Source organism: Musca autumnalis, unplaced genomic scaffold (assembly GCF_047663935.1).
Source record: "Musca autumnalis isolate F117 unplaced genomic scaffold, ASM4766393v1 scaffold_1, whole genome shotgun sequence".
NCBI classification, from domain to species: Eukaryota; Metazoa; Arthropoda; class Insecta; order Diptera; family Muscidae; genus Musca; species Musca autumnalis.
In genome coordinates this window covers 306486697-306504101 of record NW_027411644.1, presented here as the reverse complement: position 1 = coordinate 306504101, position 17405 = coordinate 306486697, and the positions used below count along the sequence as shown (strand labels likewise).

At 38.6% G+C, this 17405-nt stretch overlaps 1 long non-coding RNA gene across 1 annotated transcript; it reads right to left on the bottom strand.

The window, feature by feature from the left end:
- Nucleotides 1–6447: 6447 nt before the first annotated feature.
- On the bottom strand, nucleotides 6448–12405 carry LOC141391415 (uncharacterized). Its single transcript, XR_012409645.1, has 4 exons — nucleotides 12147–12405; nucleotides 11509–12086; nucleotides 7050–7555; nucleotides 6448–6984 (listed from the first exon to the last, which is right to left on the bottom strand). It is a non-coding gene; the product is annotated as an uncharacterized lncRNA (long non-coding RNA).
- Nucleotides 12406–17405: the final 5000 nt, after the last annotated feature.

Here is a 17405-nt window from a genome sequence, read left to right as displayed (position 1 = left end):
ACAACTTTATCAATCAAAACTTCTAATTATGAAGCGTCAACGATAAATTTTTTTTTAAAGGGGAAAACTTAAGGCCTGCGTACATAAGCTGCTCTGAATGTGTTGTGGATGGCAACCCTACCACAAAAAACCAAACTGCTACTGCAGATATTCTATGTAGTCTAATGCCAAGTTTACACTTGCGCTCTAAAATCCACTGGATTTCACGAAATCCTGAAATACACCCCGGTGTTTACACTTATTTTTTTGTTGATTTCAAGCATATCACAATAATCAAGGTAGATGTAAATGCGCAGCTGATCGAACATGAATTTTCGAAAAAAGTTGTTGTAAATTGAATTAATCATCAAAAATTTACGACAATATAGAACTTTACTGCTTCATTTCGAAAATGATCGTAAAATTATCTATATATCGTATTAATTGTTTATACTACTAAGAAATTAAAAACTAAAAAATGATTTTATCGTTGAGACATTATAATAATAAATTTTGATACATAAAAATTGTGTTCAGAAACTGCAAAATATTACTACTTGCAGTATTTTCCCCGTTTAGTGCTAGAAATGCGTTCCAGTACTCCGAAATCTAGCAAGACTTGCACTTGATTTTGAATAAAAGCCTCTTCTCCTGTTCTCTGCTATAAAAATTTGGCCAAGTAAAAACTAGCAGCATGTTTTTTGGAATCTGAACACGATGGCTGATACGCTGATTTTGGCATTTTTGCTGGAGTTTTTGCAATTTCCGTCATTTTTTCGTTCCCGTATTTTTTAAGAAATTTGTAATTTTTGAAAATTCGGTCTATTTTCTAACATTACCATTAAAAAAGTACGGGAACACAATGAAAAATAGCATTGTAACAATGTAATTTAATATTTTTTCACTTTGTTTACAAATTTTGATATTAACATATTTTGTTCCAGCAATTCGCACATCTACCTTGTTTATTGTGATACGTGAAAAGTGTTGCAACTTTTGGTACTTTTTAAGGCAAAAGCAAGGTTGTATATCATGTGTACTGTGATTTCGATGTTGATTTCGCTGAAATCACGAAATAAGATGATTTCATTTTTGTATGCGAAATCATGATAAATTTTGCATGATTCCGCGCGAAATCACGAAATGCCTTCGAAATCACGAAAAGACGCCGAATGTAAACCAAACATAATTCGAATATGCATACATAATACATACATATTAATGTTATGTTTCTATTTTACATATTCTGCTTCTTTCTCATTCGCACATTTGTACATACATACGTACATGCATTTGATTTGCACATACAATTTTGTTTGTTACATATTTATCTAAACTGATATGCCGTTACATGTATGTACAGATATGGCCAAAATAATAAGTACAAACATAAGTATGCATATTTTTCGTTCAATTCAGAAAATGCATTCACTGTACGACAATGTTCAGTTTAAATTTAAGTTTTGCAACATAAATGACACTTAAAAAATAAATTTTGCGTAGATCTTCAAGATAAACAAACTTCTAAATGCGATATTAAGAAAAAAGTCATAAAAATTGATGGACAAAATAATAAGTACATTTTGGAAATCATTAATTAATATTAGTATATTCAATTGTTTTAGGATAGATTGTAATTAGGGATGTTTATATTATTAATATTTGTTGCTTCCACCTTTATTTTGACCTACTTTTTGTATTCTTTTTGGCATACTGCTTAGAAGTTTGCTGTAATTTTCAAAAGTTATTTAATACCAAACTTTTTGAATAAAATTCCAAATTTGAAGTTTATTTTGGAACGATTGTGTACCAGTGCGCTATTTTCAGTGTCCGCAAAGGTTTACTATTGCATTCATGTCCGATTACTGCATAAGCGAGTCAAGTTACTTCATTATATTGTCCTGGAATCCATCCTTGACATATAGGGATGCATTTTTTGGACCGTAGTTCTGTTGAAAAATCCATATAAAAAACAAATTTTCTTCTGTTAGTAGCAACAATGTGTTGACCAATATGTTTTTGTATTGGAAATGGGTCCCAGCATCTGTAATGTGATATATTGGATAAAGACCATACCAGGAAAAATAATCAGTCTCACACCATTAGGTGGCTACCTCCGTGTTTAATTGGATTTTTGTAACTATTGTATGAAATTCCTCTCCCTTGAGATTGAAATTCATCATGCCGTAATTGTTACCGAATAAATTTATTTTATTCATATTTATTTCAATGCTCTAGAGAAAATTTCGCCAAGTTTGTCCATGTAAGTTTTTCCCGACCAACCCATATCATTGTTAGCTAAGGAAGACCTCGTCAACAAAATTTTTTTCCGAAACATTTGAACGCCTTTTGTTAATTATTCTGGTAATTTGGTAGCCCCTAGTATTCTCCGAGCTATTCTGGTGAATATAACATTACCTATGCCAACAGTAATTACCCAAGATGAGTTTAATAGGTCTCTAAACCGAGAGCAACAATGGGTCTATCGACTATTTATTGTTGCCTTTTTAGGCCTGCACCGTGTTTCTTCAGTTTCATTTTGGTTTTAATGTGTTTTAGAAAAAACCCACCGGCTTTTCCAGGGATTTGGCTATTATCGACAATTTTTTCCCTCATTTCTTAATTTTGACGCCAATCTCCCCTCTCCAGTGTAATAGTGCTCATTTCAACCCATCCACTAATTAATTTTTATTTTATTTTTGTCTAATATTATTAGCACAGCTAAATTACTAACCAACCTTTATTAAAATTTACTCGGTTATTGGTAAATAATAAAAAATCCAAAATGTACTTATTTTTTTGGCCAACAAAATTTTGAACTTTTAGAAAAAAGTGGCACAAAAACAAAATATTACCAATTTTTTTGCGTTTTTATGCTTGTTGTATCATTGATTACGAATAGAAGTTTCGAAATGTAAAGCAGTTCACATCTTTTTTGAGAAAAAACTGATTGTGGAGCACACAATCAAACATAAACTATGATGTACTTATTATTTTGGCCATATGTGTATGTGCTGATGTCGAGAGACAAAGCAGAATTTAAAAAGATCACTTTGCTTTCTACCGTCCAAGTGCGAACCTGTGACTTGTCATAAATAATTAAATTAAATAAATAGTTTTATTAACGTATTTAAGTATACGGATCTTGTGTCTTATTTTCATAAGTAAGGGACACAACAGTGGCGACGAGGTGTTTTTAGTGTGTTATTAAAATAAACGATACCCACAATGTGTTGCGAGGGGGACAGCTCAGACACAGAAACCCGTACGATGGCGACTAACCTGCCACCATGGGGACGTAGCATAGCGATTCAAATGATATTCTGCTATTGTGGTGTTCAAATTTCCATTGGTGTTCAAACTTCCATTGTGGGAATAATTATCTGTCACTCCACATTAGCAACCCCTTTATAACAAATCTCATGGGATCGTGTCAATTTGATGGTCCAATAATTTGGAAGCAGATTCAGCGGGGAGAGGAGATTCCATCAATAAAATTTCTGGCAAAACAACTAATCTGTAAAATAGAATTATATTAATACAAAATATTTCTATTAAAATAGTAATATTTACAAACCATTAACATATCTGGTGCTCTATTGTGAATGACCTGCCGGCAAAGGCAAATACAATAGAACACACAAACCGACACACACAACACCAAAACTAAACGATGCTTCCTCTACTTCTGATAGTGTTGATACTGGTGAACAGATTCCTCCAAATGGCTCTTGTTTTTTTTACCATGTATCGTGATCCACAATTTTTCTTGCGGGAATTCACATTTTTCCTGTTCAGAATTAGTATTTTTTCTGGGCAAATGACAAATAAATACTGCTGGTGATTTTAGGTATTGTAGAAAGGGTTCTAGTGTCGGTAATTCATCCACAGCTGTCATTAATCAGCTGTCAAATTATTGGTACTAAAATGTACAGGGTATTCATGTTCCATCCCTGAATGATGGCGTATGACCGACTGGCAGAAAAAGTAACAATTTAAATGCATTTTGAAAATAACAAAAACTTATGAGAGAAAAAAGGAAAACTGTAGGTTTTCACTAACACTTATGATTTAAGGAATGATTGGAAGAAAATGTATTATGGGAAATTCGGCATATAAAAGCGATGTGAAATGGAAAAACGTCTAGAACGTTTTTAATACATTCCGGTGTGGACATATTTTTGTAACCATTTTTTTTAATAGACAATTAATTATACAACAAGCTTAAGAAGTTTCCCTTGTGAATAAGTAAAGTGCAAGAAAAAAGAAAAGTGAGTTTTGTGTTGAGAATGGTGAATGATAATAGAACTGTTTATCTAAAATGTCAATGTTCTATTCAACAGGAAAGATTCTTGCACAGTGCTACTAGCGAGTGGTAACCTTAAGTGAGCAATTGATGCAGATTGTCATCATCATAGTTCAGAAGCAGTTAACAAACAACAGGAAAAAAAAACAACTAGAAGTACAACAGCCTGCAGGTAGGACCAAAAGAAAAAAAAAAACATCAATTCCTGGTTATCTTAAAAACGGGTGTAATTGCATCGGTGAGCGATTGGCTTTATATTCATTAAATCAGAAAATTCAAAGTCGGAAAATAAACGCCCGCCGGAAAGCGCTAAGTGACGGGTCAATCGCTGCCGATTTAAATTTTTAATTGAACACCCTGCCTTTGCCAAAAGTTTGTTCTAAAATCCCAGCTGCTGAGTAATTGTAGCTATGCCACACACCTAGCCACGGCAGTTCTAGCAGTCGGTGATTAGCAGTGTTATACGCCTGAGAATAGTTGTATGGCAGTTGATTCGTCACCAGAATTGTCATAAACTATTATAACCACTTAAAGTGGCATAATAATATTTTTGGATGTTCACTAAATTTGTAGTTGTCAATTAGGCGCAGAGCAAAATTTGGTGATTTACGATAATCCATTTGATAAAGAAATCTACATTTTGTGTTCGCATTATTATTTTCATTATATTTATTTGACATTATCATTATTAATAATTAACTTTATATTTATTTAACTTTTATTTAATTCTCGATTCTTATAACCGATATTTTGTTCAATCATACTGAATTATTATAATTGACTTGTAAGGAGCTATACAACCGTAGTGATAGGGGTAGGTTTGTGATAACTTAAGGGACGAAAGTGTCCGAGTCAACAGATATATACTTCTAACTGAGCTCAATTAGATAGTGAACTGTGACGTAAAGTAATCTGGGTCGGGAATTTAGACCAACAACCCTATCGCGACAGAGTGTAGGTTCTGATCGTTGAGTTTTTAAATAACGTAAATTTTTTATATTACTGGAAATGACTAGATAATAATTATAATCTTTGTCCTTTATATGATGTTTATTTTGTTTGTATCAATAAAATTATGTTTAATGTGAAAGTGAAGTAAAATGAATATGGAGTAGTGTTCTTAATTCGGGAGGGGAAGAGGTTGTAAGAGGGAGGTAAAGGAAAGGGAGTTAGTGGGGTTCACGAAAACGGCTAAAAGGATCCGTGGACCAAGGATGGGAGGGCTGGGTGAGGGTCTGGTCATCAAGGGCCCATGTTCCATATAATGTTCTCCGTGTTTTGTCTCATTTAGTGTTTTGTGTATTATTCAAAGAAAGTTCTTGTTAGACCCAAGATTAGGTTGGCGGGTTGAGAACCCCCTGGGACCGATAGCTAGTCGGATGGCCAATCTAAAACCTAGCGCGGTCATAACAGAAATGGCGCCCAATTTTAAAATAGGACTTCGAAGGTCATCGAATAGGTGAGTTTAGGAGTAAAATGATTAAGTGCAATGTCAACTAGGCACTTGGAAATAGCCCAAAACTGTAGATGTAATAGCCCAAAAACAAATTTAGGCTGAAGTTAATGAACCTAACTGGTATTGCAACCAGATTCATTTCAATGAATACTGCTAAATGTGCAATAGTAGATATAGGTGTTTTTAACTCAAGACTAGATGCAAGTTAGTAAAGGGTCAGTGCAATACCTAGTTCGCGTGATGTAACTAAGTGTTTTTTGTAATCGACCTGTGATCCGTTTTTTTTTTTATGTTAGTGTCTAGGAATACCTATGTTTAGACTTGGAAAGGAGCGAAATGGTAGCCGTTGCGGATAGTTCGTTGCCGTAAGACAGAGTATCATACGCGATGTACCACGTGAACTTCATTTGTGAGGGAAATACAAACAGTATGCCGTGGGATCCAAATCACGTATTATGTATTCCAAAAATGTGTTGTTGATTTGTCTATTAAGAACATTATGAACGGAATAGAACACCATTAGTATTCGATGAGGATGATAGTGTTAATGGGAACAAGTCTCGCCGTTGTCCCTGCCGATATTGAACTACTATGAGATTGGTATGGTCGCAACGATGAGAGTTGGAAACATTAATAAAAATACTCCTAATCGTTCCCTCTGAAAAGACAACCAAATGAACCTCCCAAAAGATAGAAAGAGATAAAGTTAAAGAAAAAAATAACCGAAATTTTAATCAAAATTTAAACAGATAAACACAGTGACTGAATTAAGCGAATATCTTTAGTAATAGCTAGCTTGTTCAATGATAGTCTAAAGAATAGTCCACATAAAAATAGGTAAATAATAATAAATAGTAACATTGCATATTCCTTGCCAATACATTTTCTTCCAACATTAGTTTTTGTTCGGTGTAACATCAACACCTAAATCAAACCAAAGCTTAGAGTTGTCCATACTGGTATGAACACAAGGTCTAAGACAACTAAGAAAAGAAATTGGCCACCAGCATTCGACGAAAATCCGGGACAGCATAGCATAGAAACTAAGAAGACAAAAATGGCAACATCAGGATCGAATATGCCTGAAAATGACCCACAATTTAGGGACTTGTCAGCTTCCATCATGAATCGTCCAGCCTTGGAAAACAACGGAAACCAAGCACCATCAGCAATAACGGGCCAGGAAGGGGGCACTGAACGCTTTTCGACCCCTTCGAGTAGAAAATTGCCCAGTGAAAAGAACCTTGAAGAGAGTGTGAAGAATATGATTAAGGCAGAAGTCGAAGATATAAGAAGAACTTTAAATACCTTAGTCCAAACTATGCAAACTTTAACTGTGACCGCTTCAAACGTGAATGGCAACAGAACTACAGTAGAACAGCCGGCAGCATTAGTTGCAGCATCGGTAGCGAATTGCCCGTCGACGGAAATGATGTCCAGCAATCCGACACTCCGAATCAGGGTGGAAAAATTCGGCATTGTATATGATGGAAATCCACAGAAGCTCACAGTCGAGGAATTCATCTTTCGTCTGGAACGCTTGCAGGCACAATACCAGATCCCATGGCAAGAGATTGTAAGAGATTTTAGGGTGTTGATATCGGGCCCAGTCCTGGAGTGGTTTTGGCAGTGCCAGAAGATCCGTGTCTTCTCTGATTGGATCCAATTAAAAGACGCTTTGCTATGCCAATACCAGTCGACGAAATCTCCTTTCGAAGCCATGCGAGATCTGGTGGAGCGCAAGCAGATGGCGAATGAACCCGTAGACACGTATTTCCAGGTCATGGGACAACTCCGATCTCGTCTGGTGCACCCTGTAACAGACCAAGACATGATAAATATTATTAAAGTGAATGTTAAAGATAATATAAAAACTGTTGTGTACCCAATGACCATCGCGACTGTGGAAAAGCTGAGAATAGAATGCAAGGAAGCAGAAAAGAATTTTCCGAGACGTGATCCAAGGCCTACTGTATCACATCCGCGACCGGGTAGACAGGTAAACGAACTCGATTTCGATATCTATGATTATGATGAAACAAGCACACAATCGGACGTCTCTGAGAATGTGTCAGCGGTACGCGTGAACCATCAAAACAAGATTATGGTTTGTTGGAATTGTCGATCTCCTGGTCATGTTTTTATAGATTGCCCATCAACCGAAAGAAAGGTTTTTTGTTATAGATGTGGCAAACCGAACACCACATGTCCCAAGTGTCCCAATTGCAAATCGGGAAACCCGAAAAGGGGCGTGGAAAATGCGGGGGAATCACGCCCGACAGACAACCCCGACATATAGGGCAAGATCAGCTCATTCTTAGGCCTGATTCCGAAAAAGAAGACAAAGTTAAAATGTACACTGATGTCAATATTAATACCCCGTATGCCAGCTTAAGGCATCATATTCCATTGGAAGAAAGAGAAAAGAATTATAATGAAGTGAGAGAAAGGATATTTGGCATAAAGGGCCAGGAGAGTAGCATACCAAAACGCGTTTTGAAAATACGGCAAAAAACAGCCAAACAAAGGCAGTTAAAACGATTTTTGGTCAATGCAGTTTCCAGAGCTGATACGAACAATCAAGATCCCCGATTATATGCCCAAGTTCTACTAAAAGGGAAATGTCTTAAGGGGTTGCTGGACAGCGGAGCTTCCGTGAGTCTTCTAGGGATGGGATGTAGGGAGCTAGTAGATGAGTTAGAAATTGATGTCAAGCCCGTATGCAGAAATGTATCGACTGCTAGTGGACAAATGTTCCGAATTATGGGGAAAGTGGACGTCATAGTCGAATATGAAGGTAACCAGGGGGAAATTACTCTCTACTTATGCCCCGATTTGGAGCAAACCCTCTATTTGGGGATTGACTTCTGGAGGAAATTCAATATCGCCCCCGAATTATTAGGGGTCAATGAAATAAATGTAGAGAGAATAGTCGAGGAATATAAAAATAACACTGAAAATCATAGGCTCAAGCCCCATGTCTTAACCGAAGACCAACAACAGAGATTGAATCAAGTGATAGAAGAATTCGACACCTTTGAGGAAAAGGGTTTGGGTCAGACAAAACTCGAGAAACACACGATCAAGCTGGTGGAGGGAGCAGAACCAGTAAAAGATAGGCATTATCCTATGTCCCCCGCGGTACAACAAATTACTTATAACGAGATAGACAATATGCTGAAACTAAATGTTATCGAAGAAAGCGAAAGCCCATGGAGCAACCGCACCACGGTGGTCAGGAAACCAGGTAAAAACCGGTTCTGCCTAGACGCAAGGAAGCTGAATAAGCTGACGGAGAAGGATGCCTATCCTCTCCAAAACATCGACGGCATACTTAGTCGAATCGACGAAACATTTTACATCAGTAGCGTCGATTTAAAATTCGCGTTCTGGCAGATAGAACTTGAGGAAGAAAGTAAGAAATATACGGCTTTCACGGTACCGGGACGGCCCTTGTACCAATTCCGAGTGATGCCCTTTGGGCTATGTAATGCGGCTCAGCGGTTGTGCCGCCTAATGGACAAGGTCGTCCCCGCCAGACTGAAAGAAAACGTGTTCGTTTACTTGGACGACTTATTAGTCATATCAAGCGACTTCGATCACCACATAAAATTGCTGAAGGAAGTTGCCCAATGTTTGCGAAACGCTAATCTGACAATAGGTTTAAAGAAATCTCAGTTCTGCTTTAGAGAATTAAAGTACCTAGGCTTCATTATTGGGGGTGGAATGCTCAAAACCGACCCCGAAAAAGTAGAAGCAATCCGAAAAATAGCGGTTCCCAGAAGCCAAAGGGAAGTACGGAGCTTTTTGGGTACTGCAGGATGGTATCGGCGCTTCATACGGGATTTCGCCACCATCTCTGCACCCTTAACAGATACGCTAAAAAAATCCAAAAAGTTCACTATGACTGAAGAAGCTATTGCCGCGTTTGAGATTTTGAAAGAAGCTTTGACCACGGCGCCTGTGTTGCGCCATGCCGATTTTAGTAAACGATTTTACATCCAATGTGATGCGTCCGATTACGGAGTCGGAGCAGTACTATTTCAGCTCAATGACCAGGGGGATGAACACCCCATAGCCTTTTATTCTCAGAAACTTAACTCAAGCCAAAGAAACTACAGTGTCACTGAGAAAGAGTGCCTTGCGGCTGTTATGGCAGTGAAAAAATTCCGTCCGTATGTGGAATTAATGGACTTCACTGTCATAACAGACCATGCAAGTTTACAGTGGCTCATGAGTTTAAAGGATCTGAGTGGTCGTCTCGCCCGCTGGTCATTGCAGCTGCAATCGTACCGTTTCCAAATCGAGCATCGCAAGGGGAAAGAGAATGTGGTGGCGGATACTTTATCCAGGTTACCGACAATAGAGGAGCTCGATTTGAATCAAGTATTCGACTTTGAAACCAATGAGTTTGAGAGCACTGAATATGAAGATCTTAAAAAGAACATAGAGTCAAATCAAGATCGGCTCCCCGATTTGAAGATAAAAGATGGAATGATTTTTAAACGCGTAAGGTCGGAAGAAAACGAAATGTTAGGCGAATATGAATGGAGGCTGTGGGTACCAGAGTCTTTGACCCATATGCTTATTGAAAAAGCCCATGATGCTCCCACAGCAGCTCATGGAGGAATGTCTAAAACATTGAACCGCCTCAGGCAACAATTCTATTGGCCAAATATGACGTCACAGGTCCGACAGTATGTCGGCAAGTGTGTTACTTGTAAAGAAACCAAGAGTGTGAATTATAAAACACAACCACCAATAGGCAATGAAGTGAAGACAGAACGACCCTTCCAAAAACTGTACGTTGATTTTTTGGGGAAGTACCCCCGCTCGAAGAGTGGCAACGCGTACATATTCATCGTAGTAGACCATTTTTCTAAATTTGTCTTCTTGAAGTGTATGAAAGAGGCCACGGCCAGTAATGTGGTGAAATTCCTTGTAGAGGAGATTTTTCGGAAGTTTGGAGTCCCTGAAACTGTGCACAGTGATAATGGTGCACAGTTCAACTCCAAACAGTTTAAGGACATGATAGGGGCATATCACATAAAACACATGCAAACAGCACCATATTCTCCACAGGCTAATGCGTCAGAACGGGTTAATCAATCCGTTCTGGCAGCAATCAGGGCCTACATGCAGAATGATCACAGGGATTGGGATTTATATATGTCGGAAATAGAGTGTGCGCTTCGGACCTCGGTACATGTGGCTACAGGCGTGACACCCTTCTTCGCCTTGTTTGGCTACCACATGTACTCGAGTGGATTCGACTATAATTTAGCACGGAAGTTACAGTCTCTTACCGAACACGAAATACTCAATCTTAATAGAAATGACCGTCTATTCCTCATCAGAGAAAAGATGAGAGAAAACATGCATAAAGCCTACGAAGTCAGAGCAAAGCGCTATAATCAAAGAGCAAGAGTGACAAGGTTTGTCCCAGGCCAGGAAGTATTCCGTAGGAATTATGTACTTAGTGATTTTCAAAAAAACTTTAATGCTAAATTCGCAAGAAAGTTCACTAAAGTCCGAATAAGTAAGCCTGTTGGGAACAACATGTATGAGGTTGAGGACCTCCAAGGCCGACCTTTAGGAGTTGCTCACTCTAAGGACCTCAAAATGTGATTAATTATGTGATAAGCCTATTGGCATAAACGGACTGTGATACACAAGTAACTATGTGCAATATAGGATAAGTTTTTTTTCTTTCGCGTGAATGTCCTATGTGTGTAGTTATAAATATTTAGTGAATTGATAAACTTACCACCGCCTCGAGGAAATGGTATCCAGTCACAGCCATAGAAATAATTCACAAATGACGAGTAGTAAATGAACCGAGTCCCCAAACAAACCTGAAAAAAAAACCACAAAGTAAATGATCTTGTATGTGCCTAAATTGCATATACCTCCCTAATATTTGCTAACATAGGCCCGGCGAATGAGACGTCAGGGTGTGGGAGTTCCCCACGTTGGGTCCCATGAATCTAGCTTCATTAGCTCATACCAACCCTTCGCACACCGCCTATTCCTTCACACGTTCGAAATAGTCGGAGTTTTGTTGCGAGGGGGACAGCTCAGACACAGAAACCCGTACGATGGCGACTAACCTGCCACCATGGGGACGTAGCATAGCGATTCAAATGATATTCTGCTATTGTGGTGTTCAAATTTCCATTGGTGTTCAAACTTCCATTGTGGGAATAATTATCTGTCACTCCACATTAGCAACCCCTTTATAACAAATCTCATGGGATCGTGTCAATTTGATGGTCCAATAATTTGGAAGCAGATTCAGCGGGGAGAGGAGATTCCATCAATAAAATTTCTGGCAAAACAACTAATCTGTAAAATAGAATTATATTAATACAAAATATTTCTATTAAAATAGTAATATTTACAAACCATTAACATATCTGGTGCTCTATTGTGAATGACCTGCCGGCAAAGGCAAATACAATAGAACACACAAACCGACACACACAACACCAAAACTAAACGATGCTTCCTCTACTTCTGATAGTGTTGATACTGGTGAACAGATTCCTCCAAATGGCTCTTGTTTTTTTTACCATGTATCGTGATCCACAATTTTTCTTGCGGGAATTCACATTTTTCCTGTTCAGAATTAGTATTTTTTCTGGGCAAATGACAAATAAATACTGCTGGTGATTTTAGGTATTGTAGAAAGGGTTCTAGTGTCGGTAATTCATCCACAGCTGTCATTAATCAGCTGTCAAATTATTGGTACTAAAATGTACAGGGTATTCATGTTCCATCCCTGAATGATGGCGTATGACCGACTGGCAGAAAAAGTAACAATTTAAATGCATTTTGAAAATAACAAAAACTTATGAGAGAAAAAAGGAAAACTGTAGGTTTTCACTAACACTTATGATTTAAGGAATGATTGGAAGAAAATGTATTATGGGAAATTCGGCATATAAAAGCGATGTGAAATGGAAAAACGTCTAGAACGTTTTTAATACATTCCGGTGTGGACATATTTTTGTAACCATTTTTTTTAATAGACAATTAATTATACAACAAGCTTAAGAAGTTTCCCTTGTGAATAAGTAAAGTGCAAGAAAAAAGAAAAGTGAGTTTTGTGTTGAGAATGGTGAATGATAATAGAACTGTTTATCTAAAATGTCAATGTTCTATTCAACAGGAAAGATTCTTGCACAGTGCTACTAGCGAGTGGTAACCTTAAGTGAGCAATTGATGCAGATTGTCATCATCATAGTTCAGAAGCAGTTAACAAACAACAGGAAAAAAAAACAACTAGAAGTACAACAGCCTGCAGGTAGGACCAAAAGAAAAAAAAAACATCAATTCCTGGTTATCTTAAAAACGGGTGTAATTGCATCGGTGAGCGATTGGCTTTATATTCATTAAATCAGAAAATTCAAAGTCGGAAAATAAACGCCCGCCGGAAAGCGCTAAGTGACGGGTCAATCGCTGCCGATTTAAATTTTTAATTGAACACCCTGCCTTTGCCAAAAGTTTGTTCTAAAATCCCAGCTGCTGAGTAATTGTAGCTATGCCACACACCTAGCCACGGCAGTTCTAGCAGTCGGTGATTAGCAGTGTTATACGCCTGAGAATAGTTGTATGGCAGTTGATTCGTCACCAGAATTGTCATAAACTATTATAACCACTTAAAGTGGCATAATAATATTTTTGGATGTTCACTAAATTTGTAGTTGTCAATTAGGCGCAGAGCAAAATTTGGTGATTTACGATAATCCATTTGATAAAGAAATCTACATTTTGTGTTCGCATTATTATTTTCATTATATTTATTTGACATTATCATTATTAATAATTAACTTTATATTTATTTAACTTTTATTTATTAATAATTGACTTGTAAGGAGCTATACAACCGTAGTGATAGGGGTAGGTTTGTGATAACTTAAGGGACGAAAGTGTCCGAGTCAACAGATATATACTTCTAACTGAGCTCAATTAGATAGTGAACTGTGACGTAAAGTAATCTGGGTCGGGAATTTAGACCAACAACCCTATCGCGACAGAGTGTAGGTTCTGATCGTTGAGTTTTTAAATAACGTAAATTTTTTATATTACTGGAAATGACTAGATAATAATTATAATCTTTGTCCTTTATATGATGTTTATTTTGTTTGTATCAATAAAATTATGTTTAATGTGAAAGTGAAGTAAAATGAATATGGAGTAGTGTTCTTAATTCGGGAGGGGAAGAGGTTGTAAGAGGGAGGTAAAGGAAAGGGAGTTAGTGGGGTTCACGAAAACGGCTAAAAGGATCCGTGGACCAAGGATGGGAGGGCTGGGTGAGGGTCTGGTCATCAAGGGCCCATGTTCCATATAATGTTCTCCGTGTTTTGTCTCATTTAGTGTTTTGTGTATTATTCAAAGAAAGTTCTTGTTAGACCCAAGATTAGGTTGGCGGGTTGAGAACCCCCTGGGACCGATAGCTAGTCGGATGGCCAATCTAAAACCTAGCGCGGTCATAACAAATGGACCAAACTCAGCAAAATATACTGACACAACAGCAATCGCTGATGGAGAAGTTAGTGGAACTTGCTAAAGCGAATGCGGAATCGTCATCGCTAACAGATAATGCTTCAACAAGTGCAAATTCAGGAGGAGTAATGGAAATGCTGTCGAAGTGTATCAAAGATTTTGTGTACGATCCAGAATCTAACCTAACATTTGAGGCTTGGTACGCACGTTACGACCATTTATTCGGCGAAGATGCGAATAAACTCCCTGACCCACAAAAAGTTAGGTTAGTGTTGAGAAAATTAGATCCACAAATTTTCGACAAATACACCGATTACCTCCTGCCCAAAGTGCCTCGCGATTTGGATTTTCAAACAACAGTGTCCACACTCAAAATGCTGTTTGGTAGAAAGGAGTCATTGTTCAGTGCTCGTGTTGCTTGCCTACAGTTCACCAAATCACCAGATATGGATTTTGTTTCATACGGAGCCGTGGTGAACAGGAATTGTGACCACTTCGAATTTGGTAAGCTTACGGAAAACCAGTTCAAGTGCCTGATGTTCCTAAGAGGATTACAGATGCCAGAAGATACTGACGTAAGAGCTCGCCTTCTGCACTTTTTGGAGGGAGACACCAACGGAGCATACACAATCGACAAAATGGTGGCCGAGGTTCATCGAATGCTCAGCCTGAAAAATGATGCTGCCGCCGTCGAACAAAATGTAGTGCATGCCGTAAAAAACCAACAGAAGAAAAAAGCAAAGGCACAGAGCAGCGCTGCTCCAAGCGAAAAGCCGAGACGACCATGTTGGCAGTGCGGAGAAATGCATTTTGTCAAAAATTGCAAATACACCAAACACTTATGTGAGCAGTGCGGTAACGTCGGTCACAAAGAAGGCTACTGCTCGTGTTTTGCAGCAACATCTAAGCAGCGCAGTGATAAAAAGAACAAAAAGAAGCATCACACCAAACAACAAGTGAGCATCACTGCTGTTAACAACATCGCTGCTAACAGAAAACACATTAATGTAAAAATTAATGGTGTTAAGCAGCGTTTGCAGTTTGATACTGGTGCGGACATCACAATTATTTCTCGAAAGATGTGGCAGCAAATAAATAAACCAACGCTATCAAAGCCAGTGCATACTGCGAGGGATGCATCCGGGAATATCCTACAGCTAAAAGGCCAGTGCTGTGTGCAGTTGGAATTCAACGGGAAGCTAATATCAACAACACTTTTCGTCTCCAACAACAACAATTTGAATGTCATGGGCACTGATGTCATGGATAAGCTTGGAGTTTGGACAATGCCAATCGAATACATTTGCAACAGCATCACATCGTCGCAAATAGAGGTGTTCAAAAGAAAATATCCGTCTATATTTTCATCAAAACCAGGTCATTGTTCCCTTTTCAAAGTCAACCTGAAATTAAAGGAAGATTCTGTTCCGGTTTTCAAGCCTAAGCGACCGGTTGCCTATGCTGCGTTGAAACAAGTGGATGACGAACTTCAACGATTGGAACAAGCCAACATTATCACACCTGTAAGTTACTCTAGGTGGGCTGCACCCATAGTTGTTGTCAAAAGGGCCAATGGTAAGGTTCGAATTTGCGGTGATTATTCTACCGGCCTCAACGAGTGTATGGAAACTCACACCTACCCTCTTCCATTGCCTGATGACATCTTCGTAAATTTCAACAACTGTAGGTATTTTACCCGTATTGATTTGACGGATGCTTACATGCAAATGGAAGTCGACGATACTACGAAGGAAATCCTCACAATCAACACACACAGAGGACTCTACACCTTCAACCGCCTTGCTCCGGGAATCAAATCTGCACCTGGCGCTTTCCAACAAGCAATTGACACTATCCTGTCAGGTGTCAAGTTTGCACATCCGTACCTTGATGACGTCATCATTGCAACGCCATCTAAGAAGGAGAATGAAACAGCGGTCGATGAAGTCTTCCAACGTTTTCAAAGGTATGGTCTTACAATAAATATTAATAAATGTGATTTCTTTTCTCGAAGTTGCACCTATCTGGGATATAAGGTAGATGGAAGTGGAATTCGTCCGGATCCATTAAAGATTTCCGCCATTTTGGACATGCCAGCTCCAACAAATGTGTCCGAACTACGTTCCTTCCTAGGTGCCATAAACTATTACGGAAAATTCATAAGGAAAATGCGACAACTACGGGCTCCTTTAGATGATCTGCTTAAACAGAACCGAGATTGGATGTGGGACAAATCTTGCGATGAGGCATTCAAGAAATTTAAGGAGATTTTGGCATCCAATCTAATGCTCACCCACTACGATCCGAGGTTACCAATAAAGGTTGCAGCAGATGCATCGAATATCGGCATTGGAGCCTACATTTGTCATATCTTCCCCGACGGAAGCGAAAAAGCCGTATATCACGTTTCACGTTCATTGACGCCAGCAGAGCGGAATTATTCGCAAATTGAAAAAGAGGGGTTAGCTCTTGTTTTTGCAGTCAGCAGATTCCACAAAATGCTTTATGGTCGTCGGTTCAAGCTACACACAGACCACAAACCTCTCCTAGCCATCTTTGGATGTAAGAAAGGCATTCCCACACACACTGCAAGCCGCTTACAACGTTGGGCATTAACGTTAACATCATATGATTTTGAATTGTCCTATGTCCCAACACAAAAATTTGGATGTGCTGATGTTTTGTCGAGGTTGATTAATAAAAATCGCAAACAGGAGGAGGATGTTGTAATTGCCTGCGCGGAATTAGAAGCCGAAATCAAATACATTGTTCAGGACAACATCAATGCATTGCCCATCACATACAAAATGATTCGAGCGGCTACAGAGGAAGACTCTCTCCTACAAAATATCATCAAATATCTGCAAACATCTTGGCCGAGCAACAAAAATCCTGATGAGCAGTCGTTTTACCAGCGGCGAGAAAGTTTGACAATTTGTGACAATTGCCTTCTATACCAAGATAGAATGGTTATCCCCAAATCTTTACGTCAACGGGTATTGAAACAACTTCACAAAGGTCATCAGGGCATCGTTCGTACCAAGGCGTTAGCACGAAGTTTTGTATATTGGCCGAATATCGACAAAGATGTGGAAACCCTTGTAAAACAATGCGATATTTGTGTATCAACAGCAAAATCACCACCAAGAGCAACGC